We start from the raw sequence: 13,470 nt of genomic DNA on the forward strand, positions 1-13,470 counted from the left end.
GTGTATCGAATGGCTAAAACTCTGCAACACACCAACCACTCCATTTCAGAATGAACTGCGTCTGAACTGAATTGTCCGATTGCATGGACCAATCGATATCGGTTTGAGACCAAAACTTGGGAACATCATAATATGGTGGGAGGAGTCTGTTGAGACCCAAAAAATACATGGTTGGGCCCGAATAAATTTTCAGCCCAAAACGACGATCTATTAGAAAAAGCATAAAGCGAGTGCATGAAACCCACCCCATGCAATTCTGATTCGGTGGGCACGATAAATAAATAAATTCGCTCAAGGTTGAGATAAAATATACCGGGTTTACAGGCCCATGCAAAAAATATGCATCGCATGACGATAAATTAAAACATGCCAAGCAATGTGCCGTGCCAAGCACGAAATCATTATCGCACACCCGCCACGCTACATGCCTAAGTGGGCCCAAGCTACTCAAAAACCCGGGGCTTGCTTGAGTGGGTTGTGGCATGGATGGTAATAAATCAATATGAGGCCCATTGATGGGCCGAGAAATGGAAAGTCTCGGGTTGCTTTGGAGCCTCGAGACTCAAGCCCATTTCTTAGGCCTAAACATGTGGGTAAGCACAAGAGAGGAACCCAATAGCCCAAGCAAAATAACCTAACCAAAAATAACCCAACCAAAAAATAAGCCCAATCAAGAGGCTGTTGTTAAAATGTTAACTCGCAATTGTACGGGCGAATTAGTAATATAGCAAGACAAGTACGAGGTCATACCAGGACTGAGAAGTTAAAATTAGTTATGTACTTAGATTACCAAATTCAAGAAAGTAGGAGGTTAAGTCTAAAATAGAATTTAAAGCAAGAGTGATTGTAATTGTTGAACAAATGCAGCAAAATGAAATTTCAAACAAAAGCAAAGTGAGCAAATGTAACAAAGAGTGTTTTTGTGGGCTGGAAAACAGATTGGGAGACTAGGGCATTCGATTCACCATAACAATTCAATTCTAGGTTATAACGAGTCAAGTGACAAGTCTAATTTGGATTCAAAGATTGATTCTAGCTAAAGTATGATTAGGCCATGGTGTCTGGTCCTAACCTTGTGTTCCTAATTCCCTAACTTGATCATTTGTTGTCTAACCTAAATTAAGCATTAGGAACTCATTAAGCATAGAAGAACAATTTAAACAACCAAGCATGTATCGAATCCCTGTTGTCGAATGTCCATACATACTTTTCTTATTCATAGTTCAATTCGAATCAAAGCATGGTGTCTACTCTTGATTCAAACCAAGATAGCTAATATACAAGTTCTAAGGGTGATCAATCATCCAAACAAGCATATTAACTGATAATCATAATGAATAAGAACTTGAATCATGAATCAAACTTGAAACTCAAAACTTCAACTTATAAACCCAGAATATTCATGTTAGGTTACATCGAAGTCCTAGTTATGAATTAGCTACTCATAATGGAAATGAAACAGAAACAGAAATGAGAAAACATAATGAATGTAATAAGAGTGGAAAAACCCATTTTGAAGTTACTTGTGGTGTCCAAGGCTTCTCCAAGTGCTTCTCCACACCTAATGCTGCTCCAAGAGCTTGCTCACATCTAGAGTATGGCAACTAAAGAGGTGATTTGGGATGAGTTTGGGTGAGTGGTGATGGCAGAGAAAGAGGAAATTCGTAGGGAAATGGAAGGAAGGCTTGTTGGAGCTGTTTTGGTGATTTGGGACTGAATGGAGTGTTTGGGGAAGGATGGGAGTGTTAGAGGATGGCTGAAGTGAATTTTAGGCTGAATGGAGTGACTCCTTTGAATGAGTGTGCATCACTCTATTTATAGAGTGCAAATTCGTGCTCCCCCTTTGGCTGTGAAACACACCCATTCCTAGTTCCCATTTGTCAGCTGCCCATTAGGTTCCCATGCTGCTGATTTGATGTGTAGCCCATGCCTCTAGGAATGTCACTGCCCATGCCTCTTGGAATGTCACTGCCCATGCCTTCGAGTTTCCATCTTGTCTTGTCAAGACATGGCTCAATGACTAGCAGTGCATTCCTGAGCATGGTGTGCATTTTGATGGGCTCACGGAGTTGGGGTTGACTTAATCAATTGATATATTTGAGTAGTCCATCTTGAAGTTCAGACTCTCATCTTTCCAAGCACATATTATATGGGCCAATCAAGTCTGCTCGTTTTTGCACCATTTTGCATCTTTTCTTATCTAAAGGCACCATTGCTACCTAAGGCTCAATCAATTGAATGATAAACAGAAAAGGGATTAAAAGCACACGTTTGACTCAATAACATAACCAAATCATAAGTTAGAAGGATACAAAATGATATGCAATTGTGAACTAATCAGAGGCCCAATGTTTAACAAAAAGCCCATTTGCTTAGGAAACCACCTTGGCCCATATAAAAATCCCAAAATAATCCACAAAAGCCTCAGCTCTTTTGAAAAAATAGAAGACACGTGAAGGAGGTTGGCAGACTCATTAAGTAAAGCTGCTGGGAGCAAGTTCCAAGCAGACGCTCAAAGAACCAAGGAATACTGGCTTGCATGTCGAGAAGCACCCTTTGACCATCATATATTTTCACTTCCTTTCCTTCATCAGATTTAGCCAAAGCAGGGGGAAGGAAACAAGAAAAAACAGAGCCAAGAATGGAAGTTCCCACTTTGCACATGGGGAAAGAGGGACGTTGAGCTCCCAAATGTCTTGAATTCGTGCAAATAGATAGAGGCAATTTTTGCCAAGATAGGAAAGTCAGAGAAGAGAAGGAGAAAAGAGGAAAAAGCTTAGCCAAAATGAGTTGAAGCCATTAGGGTTTCTTGAAAAATGGTGATTTCCAGCAGCTATAAATTGAGGTTTCCCCTACCCAACAGAGGCAACTCAAATTCAGAGAGCAAGCTTTCTCTCTAACTTGCAAAAACCTAACAACCTTGGGCACTGTTCATCTTCTTCTCCAATTTGTTTTTCTGGCAGCTACTAGAAGAACTCTGCCTTTCTTTTTCCTCTTTCCCCAGTCAAATTCCTCACAAAACATCTCATTCCTTACCTTAACACTTTCTTTTCTCATAACTAAGCCTAATCTCTCTCTTAGTGCTAAACTTATATTGGTTTTGCTCCCATAACACATGCCACTCATGCTGAGCCAAAAAGACTATCTGTAAGCATGCCAAAACCACCTGTAAGCCACCATTATCTAGTTGGTGAAGATAGCCAAAATATTTCCTAAGGTTTTGCTGCCCTTTCGAGGGATTTTGGGGCATAATTTTCGAACCTAAACAAAGGATAGTTTCCTCGATCTGCCCTTTTACAGAACCCATTAGCTGCAGGAAGAAAAAGTCCCCTACAGAGTCATTTGGTGGATTTTGAGTGAAATCCAATGGCTAAAACTATGCAATACACCAACCACTACATTTCAGAATGAACTTCCTACGAACATGAATTGTCCGATTCGGGGACCAATTGATATCGGATCGAGTCCAAATCTTGGGGAACGTCATAATATGGTGAGATGAGTTATTTGGTTGGTTTTGAGTGAATCCAAGGGCTAAAACTCCGCAATACACCAACCACTCCATTTCAGAATGAACTTCGTACGAACTTGAATTGTCCTATTTCATAGACCAATTGATATCTGATCGAGTCCAAAACTTGGGGAACATCATAATATGGTGGGATGAGTCATTTGGTTGGTTTTGGGTGAAATCCAATCTCTAGAACTATGGAATACACCAACCACTCCATTTCAGAATGAACTGCGTCGAACTGAATTGTCCGATTTCATGGACCAATCGATATCGGATTGAGTCCAAAACTTGGGGAACATCATAATATCGTGGGAGGAGTCATTTGGTTGGTTTTGAGTAAATCCAATCTCTAGAACAATAAAATACACCAACCACTCCATTTGAACAAGCTGCGTACGAACTGAATTGTCAGATTTTATGGACCAATCGATATCGGATTGAGTCCAAAACTTAGGGAACATCATAATATGGTGGGAGGAGTCATTTGGTTGGTTTTGAGTGAAATCCAATCTCTAGAACTATGAAATACACCAACCACTCCATTTAAGAACGAACTGCGTATGAACCTGAATTGTCCGTTTTCATAGACCAATCGATATCGGATTGAGTCCAAAACTTGGGGAACATCATAATACGGTGGGAGGAGTCATTTGGTGGATTTTGAGTGAAATCCAATGGCTAAAACTATCAAGTACACCACCCACTCTATTTCAGAACGAACTTCCTACGAACAAGAATTGTTCGATTTCGTGGAGCAATCAATATCGGATCGAGTCCAAAACTGGAGGAACATCATAACACGGTGGGATGAGTCATTTGGTTGGTTTTGAGTGAATCCAATGGCTAAAACTCTGCAATACACCAACCACTCCATTGCATAATGAACTTCCTATGAACATGAATTGTCTGATTTCATGGACCAATCGATATCTGATCGAGTCCAAAACTTGGGGAACATCATAAAATGGTGGGACGAGTCATTTAGTTGGTTTTGAGTGAAATCCAATGGCTAAAACACTACAATACACCAACCACTCTATTTTAAAACGAACTTCTACAAACTTGAATTGTCCGATTTCATGGACCAATCGATATCGGATTGAGTCCAAAACTTGGGGAACATAATAATATGGTGGGATGAGTCATTTAACTGGCTTTCAGGGAAATCCAATCTCTAGAACTATGGAATACACCAACCACTCCATTTCAAAATGAACTACATACGAACCTGAATTGTCCGATTTCATGGACCAATCGATATCGGATTGAGTCCAAAACATGGGGAACATCATAATATTTTGGGAGGAGTCATTTGGTTTGTTTTGAGTGAAATCCAATCTCCAGAACTATGGAATACACCAACCACTCCATTTCAGAACGAATCACGAACCTGAATAGTCCGATTTCATGGACCAATCGATATCGGATTGAGTCTAAAACTTGGGCAACAACATAATATGGTTTGAGGAGTCACTTGGTGGATTTTGAGTGAATCGAATGGCTAAAGCTCTGCAACACACCAACCACTCCATTTCAGAACAAACTGCATACGAACCTGAATTGTCCGATTTCATGAACCAATCATATCGGATTGAGTCCAAAACTTGGGGAACATCAAAATATGGTGGGAGGAGTGATTTGGTTGGTTTTGAATGAAATCCAATCTCTACAACTATGGAATACACCAACCACTCCATTTCAGAACTATCTACGTATGAACCTGAATTCTCCGATCTCAATATGATAATATGGTGGGAGGACTCATTTGGTGGGTTTTATGTGAAATCCAATGGCTAAAAGTCGACAATACACCAACTAGTTCATTTCAAAACTAACTACGTGCGAACCTGTATTGTCCGATCTCATGGACAAATAGATATCGGATTGAGTCCAAAACTTGGGGAACAACATAATATGAATGGAGGAGTCTTTTGGTGGGGTTTGAGTGAAATCCAATGGCTAAAACTAAGCAATACACGAAGATTCCATGAACCTATATTGTCCGATTTTATGAACCAATCGATATCGGATGGAGTCGAAAACTTGGGGAACATCTTAATATGGTGGGAGGAGCAATTTGGTTGGTTTTGAATGAAATCCAATCCCTAGAACTGTGGAATACACCGACCACTCCATTTCGAAGCGTATACGAACCAATTGTCCGATTTCATGGACCAATCGATATCAGATTGAATCCAAAGCTTTGGGAACATCATAATATGGTGGGAGGAGTCATTTGGTGGATGTTGAGTGAAATCCAAAGGCTAAAACTATACAATACACCAACCACTCCATTTCAGGATCGAACTTCCTACGAATCTGAATTGTTTGATTTCGTGGACCAATTGATTTTGGATCAAGTCCAAAACTTGGGGAACATCATAATATGTTGGGAGGAGTGATTTGGTTGGTTTTAAATGAAATCCAATCTCTAGAACTATGGAATACACCAACCACTCCATTTCAGAACGAATGCGTACGAACCTGAATTGTCCGATTTCATGGGCCAATCGATATCAGATTGAGTCCAAAACTTGGGGTGCATCATAATATGGTGGGAGGAGTCATTTGGTGGATTTTGAGTGAAATACAATGGCTAAAACAATGAAATACACCAACCACTCCATTTTAGATCGAACTTCGTACGAACCTGAATTGTTTGATTTCGTGGACCAATTGATTTGGATCGAGTCCAAAACTTGGGGAACATCATAATATGGTGGGAGGCGTGATTTGGTTGGTTTTGAATGAAATCCAATCGCAAGAACTATGGAATACACCGACCACTCCATTTCAGAACGAACTGCGTATGAACCTGAATTGTCCGATTTCATGGGCCAATCGATATCGGATTGTGTCCAAAAGTTGGGGAACATCATAATATGGTGGGAGGAGTCATTTGGTGGATTTTGAGTGAATCCAATGGCTAAAACTCTGCAATACACCAACCACTCCATTTCAGAACGAACTTCCTGCGAACCTGAATTTTCCGATTTCAGGGGCCAATCGATATCGGATTGAGTCCAAAACTTGGGGAACGTCACAATATGGTGGGTGGAGTCATTTGGTGGGTTTTAAGTGAAATCCAATGGCTAAAACTGTAGAATACACCAACCACTCCATTTCAGAACAAACATCCTTCGGACCTCAATTGTCCGATTTCGTGTACCAATCTATATCGGACCGGGTCCAATTCTTGAGGAACATCATAGTATGGTGGGAGGAGTGATTTGGTTGGTTTTGAATGAAATCCAGTGGCTGAAACTCTACAATACACCAACCACTCTATTTCAGAACGAACTTCCGACGAACTTGAATTGTCCGATTTCATGGACCAATCGATATCGGATTGAGTCCAAAACTTGGGGAACATCGTAATATGGTGGGAGGAGTCATTTGGTTGGTTTTGAATGAAATCCAATCCCTAGAACTATGGAATACACCAACCACTCCATTTTAGAACTAACTACGTATGAACATGAATTCTCCGATCTCATGGACAAATCGATATCGGATTGAGTCCGAAGCTTGGGGAATATGATAATATGGTGGGAGGACTCATTTGGTGGGTTTTGTGTGAAATCCAATGGCTAAAAGTCGGCAATACACCAACTAGTTCATTTCAAAACTAACTACGTGCGAACCTGTATTGTCCGTTCTCATGGACAAATAGATATCGGATTGAGTCCAAAACTTGGGGAACAACATAATATGGTGGGAGGAGTCATTTGGTGGATGTTGATTGAAATCCAATGGCTAAAACTATACAATACACCAACCACTCCATTTTAGATCAAACTTCCTACGAATCTGAATTGTTTGATTTCGTGGACCAATTGATTTTGGATCAAGTCTAAAACTTGGGGAACATCATAATATGTTGGGTGGAGTGATTTGGTTGGTTTTGAATGAAATCCAATATCTAGAACTATGGAATACCCGAACCACTCCATTTCAAAACGAACTTCGTACAAACCTGAATTGTCCGATTTCATGGGCCAATCGATATCGGATTGAGTCCAAAAGTTGAGGTGCATCATAATATGGTGGGAGGAGTCATTTGGTGGATGTTGAGTGAATTCCAAAGGCTAAAACTATACAATACACCAACCACTCCATTTCAGATCGAACTTCCTATGAATCTGAATTGTTTGATTTCGTGGACCAATTGATTTTGGATCAAGTCCAAAACTTGGGGAACATCATAATATGTTGGGAAGAGTGATTTGGGTTGTTTTGAATGAAATCCAATCTCTAGAACTATGGAATACACCAACCACTCCATTTCAGAACGAATGCGTACGAACCTGAATTGTCCGATTTCATGGGCCAATCGATATCAGATTGAGTCCAAAAGTTTGGGTGCATCATAATATGGTGGGAGGAGTCATTTGGTGGATTTTGAGTGAAATACAATGGCGAAAACAATGAAATACACCAACCAATGCATTTTAGATCGAACTTCGTACGAACCTGAATTGTTTGATTTCGTGGACCAATTGATTTCGGATCGAGTCCAAAACTTGGGGAACATCATAATATGGTGGGAGGCGTGATTTGGTTGGTTTTGAATGAAATCCAATCGCAAGAACTATGGAATACACCACCACTCCATTTGAGCGAATGCGTATGAACCTGAATTGTCCGATTTCATGGGCTAATCGATATCGGATTGTGTCCAAAAGTTGGGGAACATCATAATATGGTGGGAGGAGTCATTTGGTGGATTTTGAGTGAATCCAATGGCTAAAACTCTGCAATACACCAACCACTCCATTTCAGAACGAACTTCCTGCGAACATGAATTTTCCGATTTGAGACCAATCGATATCGGATTGAGTCCAAAACTTGGGGAACGTCACAATATGGTGGGTGGAGTCATTTGGTGGGTTTTAAGTGACATCCAATGGCTAAAACTGTAGAATACACCAACCACTCCATTTCAGAACAAACTTCCGTCGGACCTCAATTGTCCGATTTCGTGTACCAATCTATATCGGACCGAGTCCAATTCTTGAGGAACATCATAATATGGTGGGAGGAGTGATTTGGTTGGTTTTGAATGAAATCCAGTGGCGGAAACTCTACAATACACCAACCACTCTATTTCAGAATGAACTTCCGACCAACTTGAATTGTTCGATTTCATGGACCAATCGATATCGGACTGAGTCCAAAACTTGGGGAACATCGTAATATGGTGGGAGGAGTCATTTGGTTGGTTTTGAATGAAATCCAATCCCTATAACTATGGAATACACCAACCACTCCATTTCAGAACTAACTACGTATGAACATGAATTCTCCGATCTCATGGACACATTGATATCGGATTGAGTCCAAAGCTTGGGGAATATGATAATATGGTGGGAGGACTCATTTGGTGGGTTTTGGGTGAAATCCAATGGCTAAAAGTCGGCAATACACCAACTAGTTCATTTCAAAACTAACTACATGCGAACCTGTATTGTCCGTTCTCATGGACAAATAGATATCGGATTGAGTCCAAAACTTGGGGAACAACATAATATGATTGGAGGAGTCTTTTGGTGGGTTTTGAGTGAAAGCCAATGGCTAAAACTAAGCAATACACGAACCACTCCATTTCAGAATGAACTTCCCATGAACCTGAATTGTTCGATTTCATGGACCAATCGATATCGGATTGAGTCCAAAACTTGGGGAACATCATAATATGGTGGGAGGAGTCATTTGGTTGGTTTTGAATGAAATTCAATCTCTAGAACTATGGAATACACCAACCACTCCATTTCAGAACGAACCGCGTGAACCTGAATTGTCCAATTTCATGGACCAATCGATATCGGATTGAGTCCAAAACTTGGGGAACATCATAATGTGGTGGGAGGAGTCATTTGGTATATTTTGAGAGAATCCAATGGTTAAAACTCTGCAATACACCAACCGCTCCATTTGAGCGAATTTCTTACGAACCTGAATTTTCCAATGTCATGCACCAATCGATATAGGATTGGGTCCAAAACTTGGGGAACAACATATATGGTGCGAGGAGTCCTTTGTTACGTGTTGAGCGAAATCTAATGGCTAAAACTATGCAATACACGAACCACCCCATTTCAGAACGAAGTTCCCATGAACCTATATTGTCCGATTTTATGAACCAATCGATATCGGATGGAGTCCAAAACTTGGGGAACATCTTAATATGGTGAGAGGAGTGATTTGGTTGGTTTTGAATGAAATCCAATCTCTGGAACTGTGGAATACACCGACCACTCCATTTTAGAGCGAACTGTGCACGAACCTGAATTGTCCGATTTCATGGACCAATCGATATCCGATTGAGTCCAAAGCTTGGGGAACATCATAATATGGTGGGAGGAGTCATTTGGTGGATGTTGAGTGAAATCCAATGGCTAAAACTATACAATACACCAACCACTCCATTTCAGATCGAACTTCCTACGAATCTGAATTGTTTGATTTCGTGGACCATGATCAATCCAAAAAACCAAGAAGCCAAGGCCGTTCATGTGCTGAGATCAGGTAAGATTGTTGATAACAAAGTTGGTTCTGATCTATCAAATGATGTTGTGGTTGTAGGGGATGAAGATGAAGAGGAAACCACAGCTATGGAAGGAGAACAACCCAAAATGTCCCAATCCGCTCCTAAGGCCAAATCTGATTCTCAGGAACCCAATCCATTTCAATTGCATAAAAGAGATGACAAATTTGTGCCATCGCATCTTCATCAAGATAGATACATCCCACCTCCTCCATATATTCCACCGATTCCATTTCCAGGCCGTTTGAAGAAGGCAAATCAAGATAAGGCTTTTAAAGAGATTTATGATATTTTGAGTAAAGTTAATATCAATTTGCCCTTGCTTGATGTTGTTAAACAGATTCCTGCATATGGAAAGTTCATCAAGCACTTGATGACTCACAAGCTCAATTTTGCTCCAAGTGAAGAAGTAAAGCTCAACAAGAATGTGAGTGCTGTGTTGCAAAGAAAGCTTCACCAAAACTAGAAGATTCTGGCAGCTTTGACATTCCCATTAACATCGGAGATAAGACGGTTGGAAGAGCCATGTTGGACTTGGGAGCAAGCATCAATGTAATGCCATATTCAGTTTATCAGAGCTTGGCTTAGAAGGGATAAAGAAAACCTCAATTCGTCTTGAACTAGCTGATCATTCTATCAAATATCCAAAAGGTATTGTAGAAGATATTTTAGTTCAAGTTAATACACTCATTCTTCCGGCTGATTTTGTAGTGATGGATATGGAGGATAACCCATATGGAGACCGCGTTGATCCCATTCTCCTCAGGCGACCATTCATGGCCACTGCAGACACAATCATCAAAGTGAAAGATGGCACCCTCTCCATGACTGTTTTGGGTGAAACTGTTGAATTTAAAGTGTTTGATGCTCTCTCTCAACCTTCTATCACTCTTGATACTTGTTTTTCAATTGATGTCGTGGATCATGAGGTTGCTTCTAAAATTGTGCAGAAAAAGTCTAATGATGCTCTAGAAGCTGTCCTAACACAAGAAGAGGAAGATCTCTATGAATCAGAGTTCCAGGAAGTGATGGCTGCCTTAGAAGTATTTCAGCCATACCCACCATCCTTTAGGCCACCACTCAAGCCTCTTGGACCATCCTCCACAAAATTGGAGCCATCCATTAATACCCCACCAAAGCTAGAACTTAAACTTCTACCCAATCATCTTAAACATACTTATTTGGGTGCTAATGAAACTCTCCCTGTTATAATTGCTGCAGGTCTCACCTCACATGAAGAGGACAGCTTAATTGAAGTTCTGAAAGAGCATAAAACAGCCCTTGGATGGACCATAGCAGACATCAAAGGAATTAGGTCAAGCATGTGCATGCAAATTTTAATGGAAGAAGACAGCAAACCATCTCGTGATGTACAAAGAAGGCTAAATCCCAACATGAAAGAGGTGGTTAGGGCTGAAGTTTTAAAGCTACTTGATGTGGGAATCATCTACCCAATTTCAGATTCTAAGTGGGTGTGTCCTGTGCAAGTTGTTCCAAAGAAGTCTGGAATCACCGTTGTAAAGAATGAGAAGAATGAGCTAGTTCCAACATGAACTATCACCGGTTGGAGAGTTTGCATCGATTACAGGAAGTTGAACACATCCTCAAGAAAAGATCATTTTCCCTTGCCTTTCATTGATCAAATGCTTGACCGTTTATCTGGCCATGCTTACTACTGTTTTCTTGATGGATTTTCAGGTTATAATCAAATTCCCATTGCTCCGGAAGACCAGGAGAAAACCACGTTCACATGCCCATTCGGTACATTTGCTTATAGAAGTATGCCATTTGGTTTGTGCAATGCTCCAGCAACTTTCCAAAGATGCATGATGGCAATCTTTTCTGATGGTGGAGCGATTTATGGAGGTATTTATGGATGATTTTTCAGTTTTGGTTCATCTTTTGATGATTGTCTTCACCACTTGTCTCTAGTGCTTAAAAGATGTCAGAAACAAATCTGATTTTGAATTGGGAGAAGTGTCACTTCATGGTAAGACAACGAATTGTGCTAGGCCATGTTGTTTCAAGCAAGGGAATTGAAGTGGACAAAGCCAAGATAAATATCATCTCAAATCTACCACCCCCTTCCTCTGTTAAAAGAGTTAGAAGCTTTCTAGGCCATGCCGGATTCTATAGAAGGTTCATCAAAAAATTTCGAGCATTTCAAGACCATTGTGTAATCTCCTTGCTGAGGATGCTGTTTTTGAGTTTGATGAAACTTGCATGGAAGCTTTACGACCTTGAAGAAAGGGCTAACTTCGCCCCTATTATCATAGCTCCAGATTGGTCTTTACCATTTGAAATAATGTGTGATGCCTCTGACTTTGCTATTGGTGCAGTTCTAGGTCAAAAGAAGAACAAGCTTCCCCATGTGATTCATTATGCGAGCCGGACCTTGAATGATGCCCAACTCAATTACTCCAGAACAGAGAAGGAGTTGCTTGCTGTGGTTTTTGCTTTAGAAAAATTTCGTTCTTACCTTGTTGGTTCTAAAGTAATTGTTTATTCTGACCATGCTGCTCTTAGATACTTGCTCACTAAGAAGGACGCCAAACCACGCTTGATCAGATGGATTCTCTTGCTGCAAGAGTTCGATTTGGAGATTCAAGACAAGAAGGGATGTGAAAATGTGGTGGCTGACCATTTGAGCAGAATTGAGGTTGAAGAGCAAGGAGAAGCTGTACTACCCTTGAATGAGACTTTCCTAGATGAGCAACTATTTGTTGCCCAAGTCAAAGAGCCATGGTATGCTGATTTTGTTAATTATCTTGCTTGTGGTGTTCTTAGAAATGATCTAACTTATCAGGACAAAAAGAAGTTCTTTTCCATGGTGAAACATTATGTCTGGGACGAACCTTTCTTATTCAAGCATTGCCCAGATCAACTCATTAGAAGATGTGTTCCAGAAGAAGAACAAGAAAGCATCCTTAGGCATAGAAAACAGGCTTGTGGAGGCCACTTTGGAGCTAAGAAAACAGCACTTAAAATTTTGCAATCAGGTTTCTTTTGGCCTACTGTATTCAAAGATGCATTTAATTTTTGTGTTAAGTGTGATAGGTGTTAAAGGATGGGAAACATAAGCCGCAGGAATGAAATGCCATTGAAGAACATACTCTTTGTGGAACTCTTCGATGTATGGGGTATTGATTTCACGGGACCATTCCCATCTTCCTTTGATATACCTACATACTTGTTGCTGTTGATTATGTGTCTAAATGGGTGGAAGCCATAGCCACCAAAACCAATGATCATAAGGTGGTGCTGAAGTTCCTGAGGACAATATTTTCACAAGGTTTGGTACTCAAGGGCTGTCATTAGTGATGGAGGCAGCCACTTCTGCAACAAGCCATTTGAAGCACTCATGAAGAAGTACAACATCACCCACCGAGTCTCTACACCATATCATCCT

The 13,470-nt window shown here is 40.5% G+C and overlaps 2 pseudogenes; both read left to right on the forward strand.

Annotated features, from left to right (window-relative positions):
- LOC148919200 (uncharacterized) overlaps nucleotides 1-13,125 on the forward strand; it is a 39,568-nt pseudogene extending 26,443 nt beyond the window's left edge.
- Nucleotides 9,991-11,614, forward strand: LOC148919203 (uncharacterized; annotated as a pseudogene).
- Nucleotides 13,126-13,470: the final 345 nt, after the last annotated feature.

Source organism: Prunus mume, linkage group LG3, assembly GCF_029339155.1.
Source record: "Prunus mume cultivar Tortuosa linkage group LG3, ASM2933915v1, whole genome shotgun sequence".
Classification (NCBI taxonomy): domain Eukaryota; kingdom Viridiplantae; phylum Streptophyta; class Magnoliopsida; order Rosales; family Rosaceae; genus Prunus; species Prunus mume.